The sequence below is a fragment of the Sciurus vulgaris genome (assembly GCF_902686455.1).
Source record: "Sciurus vulgaris genome assembly, chromosome: 4".
Lineage (NCBI taxonomy): Eukaryota > Metazoa > Chordata > Mammalia > Rodentia > Sciuridae > Sciurus > Sciurus vulgaris.
In genome coordinates this window covers 134,276,618-134,297,872 of record NC_136464.1, presented here as the reverse complement: position 1 = coordinate 134,297,872, position 21,255 = coordinate 134,276,618, and positions in this window count along the sequence as shown.

The window sequence follows — 21,255 nt, the reverse complement described above, 5'->3', positions numbered from 1 at the left end:
TCAGTTCTAAAATAACATTTATTAAGCATGAGCCAGTATTGAAATTAAATAAATCATTAATTCTACAGATTGGGCTTACAATATCCAAACGGTCTTATGGAAGATTAAGAAATGATCAAGCAATCATCTTCTTGATCTTGGAACCTTAAAACTCATTTTAAAAAGGAAATAATCTGAATATAATATAGTACCACCACAAAGACATTTGTAATCTCTAACTTCTAGGACAAAAAAGAAAAGAAGAAAAATTATAGAGTGAACAATGGGAAAATGTAGAACACAAAAAAAATTGGGTAGTAATACTGAGTAAACCAAGTAGAAACATAATCCTAACATTCTGTAAATATTCATGTTTGTATTTTGTTAATCAGTCACTGTTGTATACACTACATATATATTGCTATATATAGGAGAAAAAAAATCTTTCACCTCTTGGAGCTATTTCAGTAGGGATATAGACAATAAACAAGTGCAATGGATAATATATTGGGTAACTGTACAGGCTAAGAAAATAATTCACACCAGTGAAGTGGATAGGAAACGTTCTACAATGGGCTGCCATTTTTTAATGTATCCAAGCACAGTCTAACAGTTTACGTATCAATGAAATGAAGACCATAGGGGGCATAGTAAGTCATGCAGATATGTAGTCAGAGCAGAGAAAATTGTAAATGCAAAGGCCCTGAGGAAGGGGATCTTTGGTTGATTTCAGAAATAGTGAGAAAGTCACTATCACTCAAAATTCTACTAAAGAAAAAGTAATGAGTAACTTGAAGAAATAGGAAAAATTATGCTAAATATTTATGTAAATAATCAAGGCAATGAGATTTCACTTGCTGCAATAAAGAAGACTCTGAGAGGGGCAGGTACATTGAGTAGATTAGGAGCTGAGTTAAATTTGTGAAAGCTATTCTTCACCCACTTTTTGTTCAGTAGACAGTTGTGAATATAAATATGAAATTTATGAGATAAGCCCAGGCTATAGTAAATTTAGGTGATCAACTTATTGGTATTTTTAAAGAAAAGATGTGTATTTTATCCAATATTATAGCCAAAGATTTATGGGACATGAGTTTAAAATGTTAATTTTAATATGCTACTTTACTATTAAAAATTATATGAACACTTCCCCCAAATCACTACTCACCTGAAGTTACCTTCTAACATTTTTTAATCATTCATGTCTTATTTCTTCAGTATATGTGAAGTCAATCTGGGTTTTTAATTATAGTTTTTATATATGATTAGTTTGAACATATTGAGGTAAACAGAGATGCCCGTTAGTCATAAAGGGAGACATTGAATTACAGTCATTCTTGAGAACTGAGGCACAAAGAGAAATCTGGTCAGAGGCAAAGATTTAGAATTCATCACTGTGAAGTGCTTGTGTCTGAGTAGGCAAATTCAAATTGTAGGCTACAGAATTAAGTACTGTGAACTTAGGATAGAATTCAGTAGAATCCCATATGAAGATAAGGCAGAGAAGAAAGGGCACGTACATGAGACTGAACAGGAATTGCCACACCTGTAGGAGAACAGGCAGTTCAGCCACAGGGACAATAACAAAGAGATTGGAAAAAAGAAAATGATTAACCATAAAGTCCACAAAGATAAACCCCAAATTATGTCCATTAACTTTGTTAATTGCTATGTTATTAATGGTTTTAATATTATAGTTTAAGAAAATTGTAAAGAAAATAAAACACTTGGTGTAAATGGATTAAAAGCATTAGTGGGAGATTAGGAAATGTGAACTGAATATGATCTTGTAGAGAATATTTCTCAAGTTTATCTGACAGCAGTCACTGACACCATGGTCTAAGTAAGCCAAACAATCTGAACAGAGAAACTAAGGTAATGGTAAAGACTCGCCATGGAATGAAGGTCTTTGTAGCTGTTGAGGCTGAGTTTGAACTGAGGGACGGCCTTGTTCTGTCATGCATCACAGAAAGCTATGATGTGAGCTTGAGGTGCCCGAACTGCCTTGCTTCATGCTGTGTGCTGGAGCTTGGCATTCCCCCAGTCCTTTGTCTCAGACCTGTTGCAGGGCAGAATTGCTTAGGCATACTTGGTTTGTTTGCACTACCTGGACCCTCGACGTATAGTTCACCTATAGGCTGACTCTGTTATACTTTAACAAGCATGTTAACCTGATTGGATAATGTGCCTATATATGTCCTGTGCAACCCTAAATAAAATTAGATCCGTGCCTTCAGAGCTCGATCTCCGATGCCTGAGTAAGCGCTCTGGGAAAGGCTAAGAAGGGTAGGCATGGTCTTCCTCAACCTCAACAAACCTGTCTCTGAACATTTACAGGTCTAGTGCCCCAAGACATTCTGATTAGATCAGATAGAAAGAGAACAGACCACAGACGGACATTGATCTATGATTAAGCAACAGATTTTTTGAATGAGAAATCATCAGAGTATGTTCATAGACTGAACAGAGTATTTTACCTATATCTCTCTGTCTCAGCTTATTATTTTGTATAATGAACTTTTGAAGTAATGTATTAAATTCAATTTTACTTCTTATTTTTGTACCAGAATTCCTCTTAGATAATAGAGGTTAAGTAAATTCATATTTAATAGAATTGCTTTAATGATAATGACTTTTTAAAATATAACTTCTCAGAGTAAATTATCATAGTATATTTAAGCCATGAATGATATAATTTATATATCCATTTTATTGTCTAATGCCAAAATTGTATCTGACAAACTATTATAAAAATGTGATTTTTAAGATAAATCATGCCAACAAAGAGGCAATTTTAATTTGCTGTAGATTATCCCGTAATATTCATACTTAGATACATTTGGGTGAAGGTTTTATTTTATATCCAAGCCTCCATATGTCAGTTAAGAGGAAAATAAAAATTAAAGAATCAATCAAAAAGAAAAGAAGAAAGAGAGGGAGAAATGGGAGGAGGCAGCAGTCACTTATTCTGGAAGCCCTTAAACTAAATGAATATTAAAGACAACGACAGCAGAACAACCATTGCATAGGATGACAACCAGCACCTCTATTAGACACACATAACATTAATAAAATAGTATAATTTTTACAAATACAAAAATGTACAACTCTAGTCTCGTGATATCATCCAAATACTATGGACCTAAAATTTTAGGGAATTCTTTGTAGTTGCTAGCATCTAACAGAGAAAAAAGTCTGAAAACATTAAAGATAAATTTCAAGAACTAATTAAAACAGCAAATTATGGGAGGTGTTAGCTTTTTTCCTTGCTGTGACCAAAACACCGCACAAGAACTATTTAGAGAATGAAATATTTATTTTTGCTCACAGTTTTAGAGGTTTAGTTCAAGGAGGGCTGACTCCATTGCTGTGGGCACAAGGTGAGGCAGAATATCATGGGAGAAGGTAGAGGATTGCTCTATTCATGGTGATCAGGAAGTAGAAAGAGGATGGGGCCACAGGGAAGAAGCACAATACCAGGTCATGCTCCTGGGCACCCATCTCCTCTAGCCCTACCCCACCTGCCTAAAATTACTACTCAGTTACTCATTCAAAGTAAGATGGACTGATTATGTTACTGCTCTCATAATCCAATATATTTTCTCAGAATACTCTTGCACGATACAGGATCTTTGGGTGGATACCTTGTATCCAAACCATAACATGCCTAGACATACTTTCCAATTGGAATAAAACACTGTAAATGAAAATAATAAAAGAATTTAAGTCATTGTGAATTTATAAACTCAGTCTTGCTAAAAATTCATTTAGTGTATCTGCACAAAACAGTGATAACATGAAAATTACTGAATAAAATTCATGAAAATGATCCATTTTCCTATACTTTCTCAATTTGATCTTAGTTATATTTCACTTTCTGATAGGCTTAAATTTATAAGACAGTTTGCCTGAAGATGCAAGGTACATAATTTTTGCCAACATTCCTTTTATTTGCTACTGAAATCTTGAATTGAATTCTTGAATTGCACATTAGGCTTTTTAATTTTACTGTCATCTTTGCTGATATAAATTCTGTTCAAATATTCCCACAGTATTTCAGAAGTATTTTCATTTTTTCTATTATATAATATTAACTAGCTGCAACATAATTCTACATAACAAATAAGAAAAAAATTCTACATTATTGTAAAATTCTTTTTAATGAAATATTAAATACTTGTTCTATAATGGTATAAATGATAATTGTAAACAATGTGTGGCAATTTTCATAATTATGATCACATCAATGCAATGGTCATCATAAAATGAATGTGATAAATAATACTGCGAGATGTAGAAATTTTAGTCCACTAAATCATTTTCATGTGATAGCAACCAAGTCTACACAGACAATGAGCCTAAGGATTTCAGGAACATATCTAAATTATGGTACGATGATAAGTGGTTGTCTGTTAAATTATCTTCTGTGCAGTCATGCCTTAATCTATAATTACTAAAATCAAACAGTGGATTCTTAAAAACCTTAACATTCTTGACCTGTAATTCAAGCATGTGAATGCCACAAAAAAAATCACTGTATAATTCTTTCTCTTTTTTAATTCCTTTCTATTCTGGGTCCAAGTTTACCTGGACTATCAAGAGTTTTTAGTTTATTGTTGGTTTTTGGTTTTCTGGTACTGTGGATTGAACACAGGGGTGTTTTATCAGTGAGCTACATCCCCAACAAACCCCTTTCTTTTAAATTTGTTTCACTAAATTGCTTAGGGCCTTGCTAAATTGCAGAGGCTGACCTTGAACTTGCAATTTTCTGGCCTCAGGCTCCAGAGTCACTGGGATCACAGACATGCACCACAGAGCCCAGCTTTAAGAGTTTCAAGTTCAGGAAATGCTTCAGAAGAAAACCAAAGGTAACTCCCTGCAGGGGAATCCATTTTACCTTATTAGGCAAGCTTTCTGTATTTCACTACAATTTTCTTTCCTTGTTTCTAAAGAAGCAAAGCTCACTGTTTTAGGAACTTTGAGCACAGGTTTTATGAATTGCTTTAAAATGTTTGCAAATCATATATAAAAATAAGCTCTGCAACTTTCAATAAAAAATTAAAATAGTTTTGAATGAATATTACCTATAAGAATCTCTACATTATTTCTGACCAAATCTGATGTTGGTCATGTGCTATATGCTCCATTTACAACTGGCTTGATAAACTTAACCTCTATCTTTTCATACTTCCTACCCATTCTGGATTCTACAATATAACTCATGTGAAAATAAACCACTTTGCAGCATCAGTAGACACAACCTGAAGTTAAGCGGAAGGGACAAAAATAGTAATTTTGCAAAGAATGAGAAAACTTATTTGGTACATTCCCTTTTCAAGGCAAATTCATAAAGAACTGTTTTCTATATGTGGAACTTATGTTTGGAACTTAATGCCATATTCTTCAAGAAATTAGGGAGTTTCAGTCCTATAAGAGGTCTTTATACTTGAGAATCAATTTTACCACATCCCTCAGTATTAACACTTAATTTGCATTTAAGTTCAAATGCTTATATCATATGAGGAGCTCTGCTAGGCTCAGAAGACACAATCATAAGCAAAAGAAAAAAACAAGTAGCAATATCTCAGAACACTAGCCATCATTAGTTGGAACTGAAGGAACTTGTGAATAGGATTACTTAAAACTAGAGGACTATCTCAGGAGATGAATGAGTCAGGCTGTGACACATATCCTTTGAGAACACACATCCTTAGAGAAATTGTTAACTTTGTAATTTTTGCACATTAAAATATTGATAATATAATGCATATTCTTCAGGACAATAGAAGGGAGAAAAAAACTATAAAACCTACATATTGGAAGCCCAAAGGATAAGATATTTGCAACACATACATTTGATAAAATCAGAATATACAAAGAACTCCAATAAACTGATTGGAAAGAAAATCAGACATCCCAATAGAAACAAAATAAGGAAGAAAGTTTTAAAAGACCTCATATGAAATGATATCATAACAAGGGTGAATTCATGTATGTCAGTGATTTGATTAGTCTTCAAGAAAATATCAATTAAAATGTAAGTCTAAACACTAGAATATGTAAAATGAAAGAAATAGGATGAAAACTGCCAAATGTTAGAATGTAAAGTATTCTGAATTCTGAATGCTGTTTGTCATTTATAGTGACCATTTTGTATATGGTATACAGTTATATATTTCTGTAACCATTTTGGAAAGTTATTTGACAGCATTTTGCTTGAAAAGGAATCTCTAAATTGATTATGAACATGGGCTTACCAATGGACATATACTAACATTTATAGAATTGCTGTTGAATATTGAGTCAAACTTATCTACTCAAATGCCTGTTACATTGATTAAGGTTTGTTTTTTTTTTTTTTTTCCAGAGAGACAGAACCAATAAGATGTGCATATATGTAGAGAGAGAGATGTATGGGAGAGAATTTATTAGGGATATTGCCCCATATGGTTATGGAGGCTCATAGTCCTAAATAAGTTGCCCTGGTGAAACAGAAACTGGACACAGGGAGAATCTCTGATGTGAATCCCAGAATCTTCTAACATTCAAGGGCAGAAGAAGAAGAGCTTCTGGGCTTGTGCACTGCTTAGCAGCTGTCCTGTCCTGAATGCACTAGTTGCCAATAGCCCCCTGGATCTCCAGATTTGACTACCCAAAATTTATGCAGACATTACAAGACAACCCCTTGGGTTATACAATTATACCCAATTGAGAACCACTGTGCTATATTGAAATGATACAAATTATACTTTAAACCAAAGTTATTGATAGACTTAAAGAGAACTGTTGTGTAGTGTTAAAATATTTAACTCACATTTTTTCTTCTATAAATATTTATTAAGTACCCATAAATGCAAGACATCAGGGACACAATAGAGAATAAACAGACTAAGTTCTTGTTGTCATGGAGCTCACACTCTAATGTGGATCAACAAACAATAAAAAATAAATAATTCATAGATAACAGCAAGAAAGTAAAGTGAAACATGGCAGGAGAATGGATTATGATGTGGTAAAGTACTATTTTCTATAAATGCCCAGAGAGAAGATTTTTGTGATAAGTTAATATTTGAAAAAAGACACTTCAAGAAAGTCATGGGTGGTACAAAGTATTCAAAAAGAGGAGAGAGTCTGTACTTGTACATGGTGCAGAGGGAAAAATAGGCACCACCCAAGAACAGCAAAGAGGACACTGGGGCTGGAGTGGAGTGATGGGGAAGGGTTTTAATAAAAGTTGAAGCTCAAAAGGCTGGCTTATCAAAGGACTTTGGATTGGTTGGATACAATGAATCTGAATACACATGTGACAAAAAACAAAGAACCAAAATAAATGAAACTACAATTGTCATTGTCCCAAATAGAAAATCCATAACAATAGGTAGGGACTTTAATGTCCCTCTCTCTGTAATTAAAATTCTAGGCAAATCATCTTTCTTGAGTAAAGGCATAAAATAGTTGAACAAAATAAATCATGACTAACTTGATGGAATAGACATCTAAGTTTCCTCTTTACTTCTATGTGCTTCAAATCTTGGTGACTAGCATCATCTAACTCAGATTGTGACCAGATGGGAGAGCTAGCTGTTGCTGCTGACTCTCTCATTTCCCTCCCTCCATGTCTTCCATATTTTGTGCCTGGCTCTCTTCTATCTCCAGAACTGCCCTAGGAGATTTTCCACCCTGTTCACCTAGGTCGTAAAACCCCATCAACCTCTGACCGTCATTTTCCTCCAACATGATTTTTAGACAATACAAGTGGTTGACTTTAGATTTCTCCTTCATATTCCAGAAATAAACCCCTTAAAATACAAGCATAATTGTGCAACTTTCCTACTTAAATCTTTTCCTCCAGACACAGGAGAAAGCCCAAACTTACAGTGGATTCCTTTTCTCCCCAGGCTTCACTAACTTTAACCAATTTTTCTTCCTTATTTGGCCTAAAAAGTTGCAAAAGAATTCCCTGACATACCTTACTTTAAATCAGTATCCTTATTACTTCTTCATCCTACCTTTCTGAATTCTATTTCTTTTTATTTGAGTAATTATTTATTCTCATTCACAAAGTTGGTTATTTGAGGTTGGCTTTTCACACTTCAGTGAAAATAACATGATTTTAGGGACATTTTCTATTTTACTTATTCCATACAACCAGAACAGTATCAAATGACCAACTGAGACTCCAGAATATATACTATTATATGCCTCTTTTCTCACTGTGATCAATAAACTACTCCAAACACCATACCATTAACGTATTCTCTAAATTTGCCATGTATTTCACATCCCTGTGTTTTGCCTCAGAAATTTCATTATGCTTTCTTTCAAATGCTCTTACTGCTTATATGGTTAGCCTTCCAAACACCAATAAATTTTTCAGAAATTAATTAAAGTTGTTTATTTAATTAAATTATTTCTACTCACCTGATACCTATATTTTTTTGTAAGGGGAAAAGTTATATTTTTATATTCACTATGCACTGATCATATTTGTGTCTACAAGTTGTGTCATTCAGAATTTAGTCTGGTCATAGAAATCATAGCAGTTATTTTAGCAAAGATAATTCAATATAAAGATTTATTAACATGGTTTTGGAGAATTTAGAAGACAAAATAGATATATGAAGGTATTTCCTTGAGTAGGCAATAGCAGGAAACTTCTACACCCCTAAAGGTGAAAGAACAAAAGAGATTGAAATTTTTAAATCTTAAGAAACTTTGAAAAGGAGTCATTCAAATCAAAACTTACATGTCTAAAAGATGCTTCTGCATTGCTGTCTATGGTTCTAGATTCATGGATGTTGTAGAAACAGCTGCTAATGGAACAGAGTGCCACGCTCAAGGTAAACAAGTATGATAAGGTGATGCTCACAACAATAAAGATGGTACATATCTCTTCTTTCTCTTACAAACATCTAGTCCCTATGTATCACATCTACTGGACTAACAAGAAGCTATCTAGCCAAGGGAATTGTGGTTTGCAAAGTCTAAGAATTTAAAAGACATAGAGAACAGCTTAGTGCCTGGCACATAGCCCTATGTACTATAGTGTAGTAAGTTATTTTTATAAGCTTTTTAAAAATTTTTTCAACCAGTATTTATAGTTAGCTCACATTATTGTAGGTGAAATGAAAAACACTACTAAAGAAAGATGAATAGTCATTACTAGGTTGTTGACCTCACGGTGCTCATACACTTTTTAATTCCACTGAATTCTGTATACTATTAAGAGTTTGCATCTTTAAAAGTTAACTTGTATTATATTTAAAAATAAATTAATTTAAATATATAGAATATATTACAACAGGGACCCATGACTACAATGGCCCTTGTCACATTTTAACAGTAATTCACAAAACAGGAAATGATTTTTCTCCCCTATACAGGGGAGTGTTAGCTTGTATGCCAAAAGCCAGCAAACTATACCCAAATCTGGTCCATCTACTATTATTGTACATAAAATTTTATGGGAACTTAGTAACAAGTCTTTGCTATGACCTAAGTATAGCTACTTTCAAGCTTCCTGGCAGAAGTGACTGTGACACAGACAAATTGATCCATAAAGTCCAAAGTATGTATTATTTGACCCTTTCCAGAAATAGTTTGACAATCTCCAGAACATAAAATTAAAATTTACTACTAGCATTTAAGAGGATATCTTATAGGCAGAATGTTTTTTTATGGATGTTTGTAAATGTCTAATACAAAAATTAACCAGATGAAATTGATCAATTTACTTTTCAAATGGAAATGCATTTTTGCATAAACAATTTACCCAGAATATTAAAACATTCAATTTTCAGCTAAATGTAAAATGTTTTCAAGCACTTTTTCAAGGACTTACTTAAGGGAGGTATAATTCTAAAACAGACTAATGCAAGCTTTGCCTCTTAGAGATTTTGTTTGTCTTGCTTTGCTTTTTTCCCATTTCTCTACATTATTTGGAAAAAGTGTGTCTTCTTAAGCTCACTAGGTAGGAGACATATGTTTTCCCCAGGGGTAGTAAAACTTAGCAGTATTTGGCAGATCATTTTTCACTGGAGACATAACATATAAAATTGTACTTTTATTACCCCTTATGTGCCTTTTACTTCTAAAAGGGCAATTTCTTCTTTGTTTATTAGTACATTGATAATTAATTCATCATAACATTCTTCAGAAAAATTACATAGCAAACATTAAGTAGAATTTCATTCACTTGGAACAAAAAAAATTCTGTATATACCTTCTAATTTATTTATTTTTTCATTTGCCATGATATGGTTTTGACCTAGGTAAAAGAATTTAAATAGATTGCAAGATCTACCCAAAACCATAAATAAAAGTATACTTAAACAGAAAAAAAATCACAATTTATGTTGTGGATATTTGTCTTTAAATATCTAGAGCCAAAATATCACTCACTGAAAAATTTCTCTCTCTGGTTTTAATTATCCTTAAAATTCTGAAATTATTTTGAAATTTTGCATTTAATTTTTATATATTAAATGTATCTAAAATAATACAGAATTATTTCCTCTTAAGACTTCTCCTCTTAGCCTTCTTTTTACTCATATCATTTCACAAAATCACAATCTATTGATTTTTTTCTCATTTCCTCTTTTTTTTAGAAACAGTCACATTTTTCTATGTCCCTGAAAGAAATAAATTTTCTCTCACAAGTTGTACGAAATAGAAATACATATCATCTTTGCCCTTTCAAACAAGAAAAGGGCAAAATCCTTCAAAGCATTTTTTTCTAATTGCATAGATTTTTCTTTATTTTCCTCTATCAGAAAAGAGTACAATAAGGTAACCTCCCATAAAGCTGAAGTTCTTTTGTGACATTTACTAAACCAACTCTTTTAGACCTCTTGGTCATTATATAATTTACTTTCACTCGTTCCCCAAAAAGTTCATACATATATATATATATATATATATACACACACACACAGAGTGAGCATTTGCTAGCTGTTAGGCGCAGTTTAGACTGTTTGGGATTTCTGTAGCTGAAAAGGTGTAATCTTTGCCTTCAAAGCATTTTCAGAGACAGACTGACAACATGACTGCCTAGAACAGATGGAAATGTGATTTTATTTTGTAGACAATAAGAAAGTAGAAACTAATTTTGAACAAAGCATCAATATTACCTAAGATATTACTGGAGTAAAATATGCAATGATGTTGAAAAAGGTACACATAAAACAGAGAATTGAGAGGTAGTGTCTGTCAAATTTAGAAGACAGACAAAAGAGATGAAGTGGAAGGAATAAGAATTATTGGCAAACTGTAGGTGTGTTCCTTTCTTGTTTCCAGCAATAGGAGAATGATACTATTATTAGCTGGTAAATTTTATGGAGCATTAAATACAAGGTGAAGTTTAGGTAAGGATACCCACTACAGATAATTTATGAGTCTGTATTCATATTGGGTGAAGTCATTTGTGTTCATGCAGTTTCCCAGGAATGGTTTATGAGAAATGAAGAAGAGTATCTTTGATAATATATTGGAGAACATACGAATTTATGAGATGTCAGAGGACAAGTGTTCTAAAACAGAGTTAAAAGTAGTCTCTGTTGTACAGGAGAGAGTAATATAAGCAGGTGACAGTTTTATGTAGAGAATGGCCAATTAAATATAAGGAGATAGAAAGGTCAACTGATGACTTATGATGGTTAAAAATAAACAAATAAGAAACTGATAATATATACTTCAGATGAGAACATGGAACAACAGGAATTCATATCCACTGCTGGTGGGAATGAAAATTGACAAAGCAACTTTGGAAAATATGAGACTTTTTTTTTTTTTTTTATAAAACAAAGTCAATCAATCCAGTAATCAACACTCATACCCAAGTGATTTGAAAACATATCTACACAAAAACATGTACATGAATATTTACAGCATATTTATTCATAACTGCCAAGACTTAGAAGCAACCAAGACACCACATAATGGGTAAATAGGTAAAAATAAATGTAATACTTGCATAAATGGAGTATCAGCAACAAAAAGAAGTGAGTTATTAAGACACAAAAGACACTAGAGGACCTTAAAACCATATCTCCAAGTGAAGGAAGTCAATCAGAAAATGCTGCATATGTACAAATTTAATAATGTAACACATTCTGGGAAAGACATAATTTGGAGACAGTAAAAAAAAAAAAAAAAAAAAAAAAAAATCAATTGTTGCCAGGAGTCAAGGGGGAAAAAAGAGGGGATGAATAGAAGGAGTACAATGGAACTCTTAGAGCAATGAAACTATTGTTTATGGTCTACAACTGACAGACATGAATCCTTACACATTTGTGAAAACCTACTGAATGTACAACACAAATAATGAACCCTAAGTCAATGACACTGTTTAGTTAAAAATAATGTAAATAATGTATCAAATTTTGGTCATCAATCATAAAAAATAAACCATGCGAATATAACATTTGAGTATTAGTGGAAACTGGGGAGGGCAGAGGCGAACTGTATGGAATTTTCTATATTTTCCAATCATTTTTTCTTTAAATCTAATACTACCCTAAAATAATTGTAGTAATGTGAAAATAAGTAAACAAAATACTATCATAAATCCTGAAAAGTTTAAATAAACCAAAAGGACTTAGTATTTATTTTAAAAGACCCAAAAATCACAATTAACTTTTATGTTCAAAAATCCATTAATGGCTAAAAATAATGTCAAAAAATAATGATGAGTATGCATTGCAATGTATGGAGGACACAATGATTATTCTGAATTTTATAGGATGAATAAGGATACATGAAATAGGTTGATAAGAAGACTAATATGTTTGTCAACTTTTCATCACTATGACCAAAATACCTGACAAGAACAACTGAGAGGAGGAAAAGTATGTTTTGGTTCATGGTTTCAGAGTTTCGTAATAGTGAGCTGACTTCAATGCTCTGGGCCCAAGGCGTGGCAGAACATGGTGGAAGGGTGTGTTGGAAGAGTGCAGCTCAGCTCTTGGCAGCTAAGAAGCAGAGAGAGAGAGGAAAGGGAAGGAGACTTAGGGAAGATGCACCTTTCCAGAGCACCTGCTTGTAACCCACTCCTCCAGCCACACCTCACCTGCTACAGCTACCAACTAGTCAGTCCATTCAAACCAGGATGGACTGATTAGGTTACAACTCTCATAATCCGATTGTTTCACCTCTGAACACTCCTTTATTAACACAGGAACTTTGGAGGTATATCTCATACCCAAACCATAACAACTAATGAAGAGTAGAGGAAAACATGTTCAAATAAAAATAAATATGGGATACACCACACTGTTCTAAGAAATTCAGGTACTTGGTAGTTCAAATTATAAAGTATGATGTTGAAGAACCTCCAGTGAGTAAGTTCCCAGAAGTCAGACTACAAATATTTTATTACATAAAGAGGAAAATAGCAATATTTACTTCAGGAAATAATGTGTATTTGAATATGTGTATGTACGCATTTGTGTATACTAACTGTTTCAGACCAAGTGGATACACCAACATCACATTTCATAATGTAGAACTACTACTCTTTATTTTAGTCGTTCACATGTGTATACACTTTTTTACTGTTGTAGAGTGTACATGTGTTTACCTATGTGAACATGTAAAAAGTGAATTGCTGAAGAAAATGATTACTTCCTTATTCATCTTTGAGTCATAGTTTCCTAGCAAAATGTTCACAGAGCCAGATGGTCTAATAAATAATATTTATGTTAAATAATATATATTTGTCTAAAAGGATTAAGAAAAATCCCCATTACTCAGCATGACATTAACTGTCCTCACAGGTAATAAGGAGTAAGCCAATTTCCCACAGGTATGACTTAATTTCTGAGTGTTCACTTTAGCATTGAAGGTGTTAGAAGAATTAATAATGAAGAATTACAGCAATTTTTGCACATAAAGATTGGTGTATCAGAAGTAGGAATATATAACAATTTGTGAGTTTCATAGACATTTTTCTGGGTATTTGTGACCCTTCCTTACCCTGTTCTTATTTATGTTTAGCCAAACTTTATCATGCTTTGTAATATTGCTATAATAACTTATAGTATTATTTATGACATCCAATATACAAAACACAAAATTAAAAACTAAGTAAAGAGAGTAGGATAATTCATTTTTTTTAAATTTTAGAATTAATATTCCTTTGAAATGTATCAAAGACCTATTGGAATAGACCAAATGGAAGCATTCTGTATATTTTTTAATGTTTTTAAGTTATAGATGGACACTGTACTTTTATTTGATTTATTTATTTTTATGTAGTGTTGAGGATCAAACCCAGTGCCTCACACATGCTAAGCAAGAGCTCTACCACTGAGTTACAAACACAGCCCTGGAAACATACTATATTTAAATGGTATTTTAAATGTATATACACCTGCATTTCAATTCATTTTCAGTAAAAATTATATTAGTAGTAAGCTTGAGAATAAACCTATGAATATATTAAATTAATATTTAAATAATTTGGGATTTTGCAAAGATTATGAAATTAGCTTTTTATTTATCCTTACTAATTGTTATTATAAAATTAATAGTCAGAAAAAATATGATGTTAAGTAAATATCCATAACAGCCAGGATATTTTGTACCAAGATAAAAATAATTCATAATATATATGCAAGTCTTGTGAATAATAATTTATTAACAATAATACCAAAAATGTTGGTAATTTTCTTCTTGGTACAAAATATTATTCGTACTCAAACCTGTTAACTGTACAAATCCATTATAAATTTGTAGAATTAACATTAGTTACAAATATTTCTGGGCATGTTATCCTAACCTTTCTCGGAAGAATGTTTTTGAAAGGATATTTTCTTGGAACTTCCATAGATTCATTCAGGTGTAATTAAATTAGCTTTGCTACTTCAACTTCTAACTTTGTAAATAAAAATAAGCATGCAAAATGAATGTTTTTCTTCATATCCTTATTCAAAATATTTTGAGATGGGATAAAAACCAAGCAACCCTTCTTTTAAAGCACTTTGACAGTTAAGAAGTTATTATACATTTGGTTGAGTCATATACCCAGTCTCATATTGATATATTTTTTCAAAGTTAAATTTTTAAATTTGTTACACTTACTCTTCGTGCCTTCTTAGAAAATATTATTTTAAAAACTATACATGTATGTATATATTGGGGTGCTTGGGATTAAACCCAGGGATGCTTAACCAGTGAGTCACAACTTTAGTGGCCCTTTTAAATTTTATTTAGAGAGTCTCGAGTATCCCTAAGTTGCTCAGAGCCTTGCTAAGTTCCTCCTCATCCTCCTGCCTCAGCCTATTGAGCTGCTGGGATTACAGGAATGCACCACCACACCTGGCTTAAAAAAACATTTCTATTACACAATGAAAAGCTTCTGATTTCACTTAACACACATCCTACAAATGTACCCTTTCATTAAATATTTTTGTTTTGTTGTCATTACTGTACTTACCATTTCTTCAAAATTTAGGAATCAACCAAAAGTAGAGATTCCACTTCTCTGTTACTGACTAGATACAGCATAGTGGTCATGACTTTGTTCTTTAATTGTGTCAGGAAATACTTAAAATTTATTCTCAGAAACTTTCTAAAGCACAGTGTCATTAACCACATGCACACTGTCCTGTAATAGGTAAACTATACTAGAGAGTACATTTAATCTTACAGAACTGAAACTCTATACCCACTGAACAATTTTTCTTTTCTCCTTCCTCCAACACCAGAAAACCACCTTTTTACTTTTTGTTTCTAAAGAGTTTAGTTATTTAAGTTACCTCATTTAAGTAGATTCATGCAAATAGTTGCCTTTTTATAAATTCTTTGACTTGACATAATGTCCTTAAGCTTCATCCATGCATGTTTTAGCATATGACAGGATTTCCTTCTTTTTAAAGCCTGAATAAAATTCATTGTACACCACGTTTTCTTCATCCATCTACCTGTTGATGTATGTTCGGGTTGTTTTTACTTATTGGCTATTGCTGAAATAAATATTTTAATGCTCAAATACCACTTCATGATTTTGTTTCCAGTTATCTTGGATATATACCCAGAAGTAGGATTGCTGGATCACATAATTGGTACTTTTAATTTTTTGATGAACCTCTATGCTGTTTTCTTAACAGTGACCATCCTAACAGGTATGTGATGACATCTCAAGGTGGTTTGGATTTGAAATTTTCTGATGATGAATGATGAACAGTGATGTCGAGCATCTTTTCATATACGAGTTGGTCATTGTACATTTTTTTTTTTTGCAAAATTAAGTGTTTAAGTCCTGTGCCAGATTTTAAATTGAGTGATATGGTTATTGTTGTTATCATTCAGTTGCAACAGTTTCTTATGTTTTCTGTTAAATTTCACTTTTTTTCTTTTCTTTTTTCTTTTTTTGCATGTGAATATCCAGTTTTTTTCCCTCCCTGTTTTTACAAAAACTAACATTTCCTCCTTTTGTAATTGTGTCATCTTTGTTGAAGACCATTTGACCAAGTGTAAGATGGCTTATTTCAGAACTCTTTATTCTAATCCACAGGTATATAATCTCTGTCAGCATTATACTGCCTCAATTCCTGTGGGGTTTTGATATGCTTTGAAATCAGAAAGTGTGATGCCTCTGTATTGTTTTTCTTTCTCAAGGTTGTTTAGGCTATTCAGGCTCCTTCATATGAACTTTAGCATTTCTTTTGCCACTTCTACAAAAAATGCATAAGAATATTATTGATAGGGATTATGTTAAATCTGTAGACCAGTTTTGGGTAGTATAGACATTTTGACCATATTAATAATTCTAATCCATCTATGCAGAATGCCTTTCCATTCAAGTTTTCTAATATTTTTCAGAAATGTTTTGTGGTTTTTAGTATTAAAGTCTTTCATCTCCTGATTTAAGGTTATTCATGGGTGTTTTATCCATTTTGATGCTATTTTAAATAAAATAAATATGATTTTTTAGAATTTACTTTTGAGATATTTTACTTTTAATGTTGGCAAATATAAATGATATTTGTGTATCAATTTTTGTCTCCCATATCTTTGCTCAATTTGTTTATGACTTCTAATAGGCAGGCAGGTGTGTGTGTGTGTGTACTAGTTATGTTTAGAGATTTCTACATAAAAGATTTTGTTATACACAAAGACAGTTTTACTCCTTCTCTTTTAATTTGGTTCATTTTCATTACTTGGTCTTGGTTAGTTTCTCTGGTCATGATGTCCAGTATTATGTTGAATGGAAGTGGTAAAAGTGGTCATCCTTGTTTTTTTTCTAATCTTAGAAGTTTTAGTGTTTCATTATTAAATATGATGTTAGTTGTGGGATTTTCATATGTGACCTGTATTATGTTGTGGTTATTACCTTTTATTCCTTTTTGGATCAGAGTTATTATTTACTGAAGGCTTTTGAATTTTGTCAAAAACTTTCTTGACATCAAATAAGATAGAATTGTCCTTTTGTCCTTCATCCCATTAATGTAGTACATTGCTTTGATTAATTTCTGTATGTCTGTCATGACTTTTCAGTTACTTGTAATCATTGAAAATTTGTACTCTTGCCTCACAAAAGAGGCTTACAGTTGTTAACCTTAGGAAATTCAATGAATATTGAAACTTAGGCACATAGTTGGTCAATTAAAAAACAATTAAATTCCATGTTTTCCCAATTACCCTTAATCTTCTTCCTGTTTTAAAATAATTTTATAAAGCTTAAGAATGGACTCAACTTTTTTAAAATGGCAGAATTTGCATGATGGAAAGACACATTTTCCCAGAAGTCTCAACTACTAATTAATGTTTACTATCATAAGATGTGGCTATAATGTTCTTTAAAGTTTCTGTAATATGCTATTTTTAATTTAAAATACCAAATTTCACTTTATTTTATACTTCTTTGAGATAACCAAGATTTAGATTTGGAAATGAAATTAAAACATTGTACAAAATGCTCTATATTTTATTGGAAATACAATAATCACTTTAGCATAATATATATAAACTTTAACTTTTTGTACTTGAAAAAACATTCATTGTTAAATAAAAAAATCATACATATGTATTATATTACAGTTGTCAACTGTTTGACAACTGTAATATAATAAATACAAACATAACAAATCAAGAGTAATACAATTTTATTAGCTATTTGAGAATTATTTGAAACAAACCTATACTATTTCCTGAAATCAATTTTTTATTATTTCATGCCTAGATAGATTGTTGCCTTCTTGCATCTCTTCAAAGATTTTTATTATTCTCTCTTTTGTGCATGTACTTCTACAAACCAAAAAATTATCTTAAAAAGGACATAAAGTTCTCAGTTAACATACAACCTGTTACTGTTTCTCTATCATATGTAGGTGTTCACAGTAGCTCAGAGTAGCCACAAGTGAAATCCAGTTGTGAATCAAATGCAATGGTTTGTAGTGCCTTATGAATGTATTTCCATTAAACTAAAAGTCTAGAACATTCGTGTTCAAGTTTTACAAGGCAACAATAGAAAATTATTATTTGAAATTAAAATTTAGGTCATTTCATGTCTTTCTCCATTTCAAATACCAATTTATTTTTCAGAGCTAAAGAAAAATGACTAATTCTCCTCTTGTTTTCTTAAGAAATCAGGTTCAGGAAAGGTGATAGATTACAAGATTCTGGTAAATCTGAAAAACGGTGATAATCTTAAGAGAATTCAGGAATTCTGATAGGTTTACTTTTAACAGATGCCAGCATTCATCAGAAAGTCAAATTAAAATTTGGAATGACCAAAGCTAGGTATAAATTAGAATTATATTCCTTTTACCATCCTTTCTATAATGGGAAAAAAAACTTGTTCAAGATTTGATGTTTAAGATACGTGGTGTTTTAGACAGAGTTAAATTCATGGAAATCATGTAGAAAGAAACTGAATTTATCCTTCATCAGTTTATTACTAAAATGAGTAAAATTCATCAGGTTCTTCAAAAATTCTTAAATATGCTGTCTCACTTTACCCAGAGAAGAAACCGTCCACTTACGACTCCTGTCACAGAAAGTGGTATTCTGCTATTTCACAAACTCACAGTCCACCCTCTAAGTATATAGTTCTGCATCTTAACCATAGATCTAAGAATCAAATAAATGAAATCACTTTATTTTGGTTAGAGGGGAGTGAAGGGAGGGGAAGGGATATTGGGGTAGGAATGATAGTAGAGTGAAATAGACATTATTACCTCATGTAAATGTATGACTGCATGACCAATGTGATCCTGCAATATGTATTATCAGAAAAACGAGAGATTACACACCACTAATGTATGATCTATCAAAATGTATAAATGCATTCTACCGTCATGTACAACAAATTAGAACAAATAAAAAAAGTTTTAAAAAATGAACTCACTGAAAATAAAATTCACCTCAGAGGTGTGTTGTGACATTCTTTTCATTAAAATAGACAAATACTTTATAATTTTGAGACAAAATACAACACATATTTGAATGAGTATTTGTTCTTTGCCTGCCACATCCCATTAATAGGTTACAGAATATATCATCACTGTGTTCTGTGAACCTACGAGCCCATCCCCCCCAACTTCATTGATGGTGAGCTCCATGGAGATCACCAGAGGAAAAAGCCCTTAGTCTTCTCTCCTTACAAAGCATGTTTATGAATAGGTTCAAACTGCTTTAATAATTTGTCCTGATGAGTTTGTGCCTACTGCTAAGAGACTACACCATATTATTCTAGACAGTACTGAAAGAATATATATAACTTATGTGGCAGAACTCTATGGCCAAGAATAAAGTCTAAAGAATGTAAGTAAATTTCAACTTTATTATACTCTAAAGCAGCTGGAATGCTATACTAATGTATTTTTTTCTGCTTTGAAAGTAGTTTCCCTTTTTAATATTTTTATTAATACATTATAGTTTTGTATCTGATATTAAGGTTCATTTTGACATTATCATACATACATGGAATATAATTTGCTCTACTTCAATCCCCGTATTTTTCTTTTTATGCCCCCTCCTTTCCCCTTACCCTTTCCTGTGTTGTTGTCCTTGTCTTCCTCCTATTTATTTATAGTTTTTCTTTAATTGTTGCTTTACAGATACATGTAAATGTGAAATTCCCTTTGGCGTCTTCATATACATACATAGCATAGTTTGTTCTATTTTATTTCACAGTTCTTTCCTTTTTCCATCCCACCTCAATCCACCTCCATCCCTTCCTCTACTCCACTGATCTGCCTTCTGCCTTCTCTTTTCATGGGACCCCCATTTTTTCCCTTATTTTGCTCTAGCTCTAGAGAAAACATTTGAACTTTGACTTTGTGACTCTAGCTTATTTTATTTGGCATGATATTCTCTAGTTATATCCATTTACTACAAAATGTCATTATTCCATTCTTCATTATGACTGAGTACAGCTTCATTGTGTATACATACCACATTTTGTTCTTCCACTCAGCTATTGACAGGCATCTGGACTAGTTCCACAACTTGACTATTGTGGATTGCACTTCTATAAACATTGATGTATCTGTTTCACTACAGGATGCTGATTTTGGTTCTTTTGGACAAGTACCAAGGAGTTGGATAGCTGTGTCATATGGTGATTCCATTTCTAGTCTTTTGAGGAATCTCCATAGTGCTTTCCAAAGGGGTTGTAGTGATTTGTAGTTCCACCAGCAATGTGTAATTGTACCTGTTTCTCAATAGCCTCGCCAGCATTTATTATAACTTGTATTCTTGACTATAGTGATTCTAATTGGAGTGAGATGAAATCTCAAAAGAGTTGTTTGGCAGTTCCCTTCTGAATGAAAAACATCCTTAAATTCACCCTTCTTTGGGAATAACAATTTTCTTTTATTGATTCTGAATGTCATAAACAAAATTTTTGACATATGCTTTAATCTCAAAACCAAATTCTTACATTTCGGTTTACTCCCATCACTCACTTAATAAGACGATTAATTTGTGTATTGAAATTTTGGGATCACCGGTTGTTTGCAGTCGCAGAGTGAGCTGGCAGGTGAGTCAGGTCACCTGCACTGTGGAGGTAGCAAGTGGGCACCCAACCCATCTGCCTTGCAGAGCTAGGTGGCCAACAGCCAGCCCGCCCAACCACCAGGCCAAGCACAGATGCCATCACTGAGGGACCCCACCTGACCACCACGCCAAGGTCTGTTGCTGTCGTGGAGCAAGCCAGCAGACCAGCCATCCTGCCTGCATCCTGGAGCTAGCCAGAGGCTTCTTTGTAGGCTGGTGCAGGCATTTCGAATTATTCCTGAGGGCGTGACCATCATCATTGGAAGGGCAGATCCC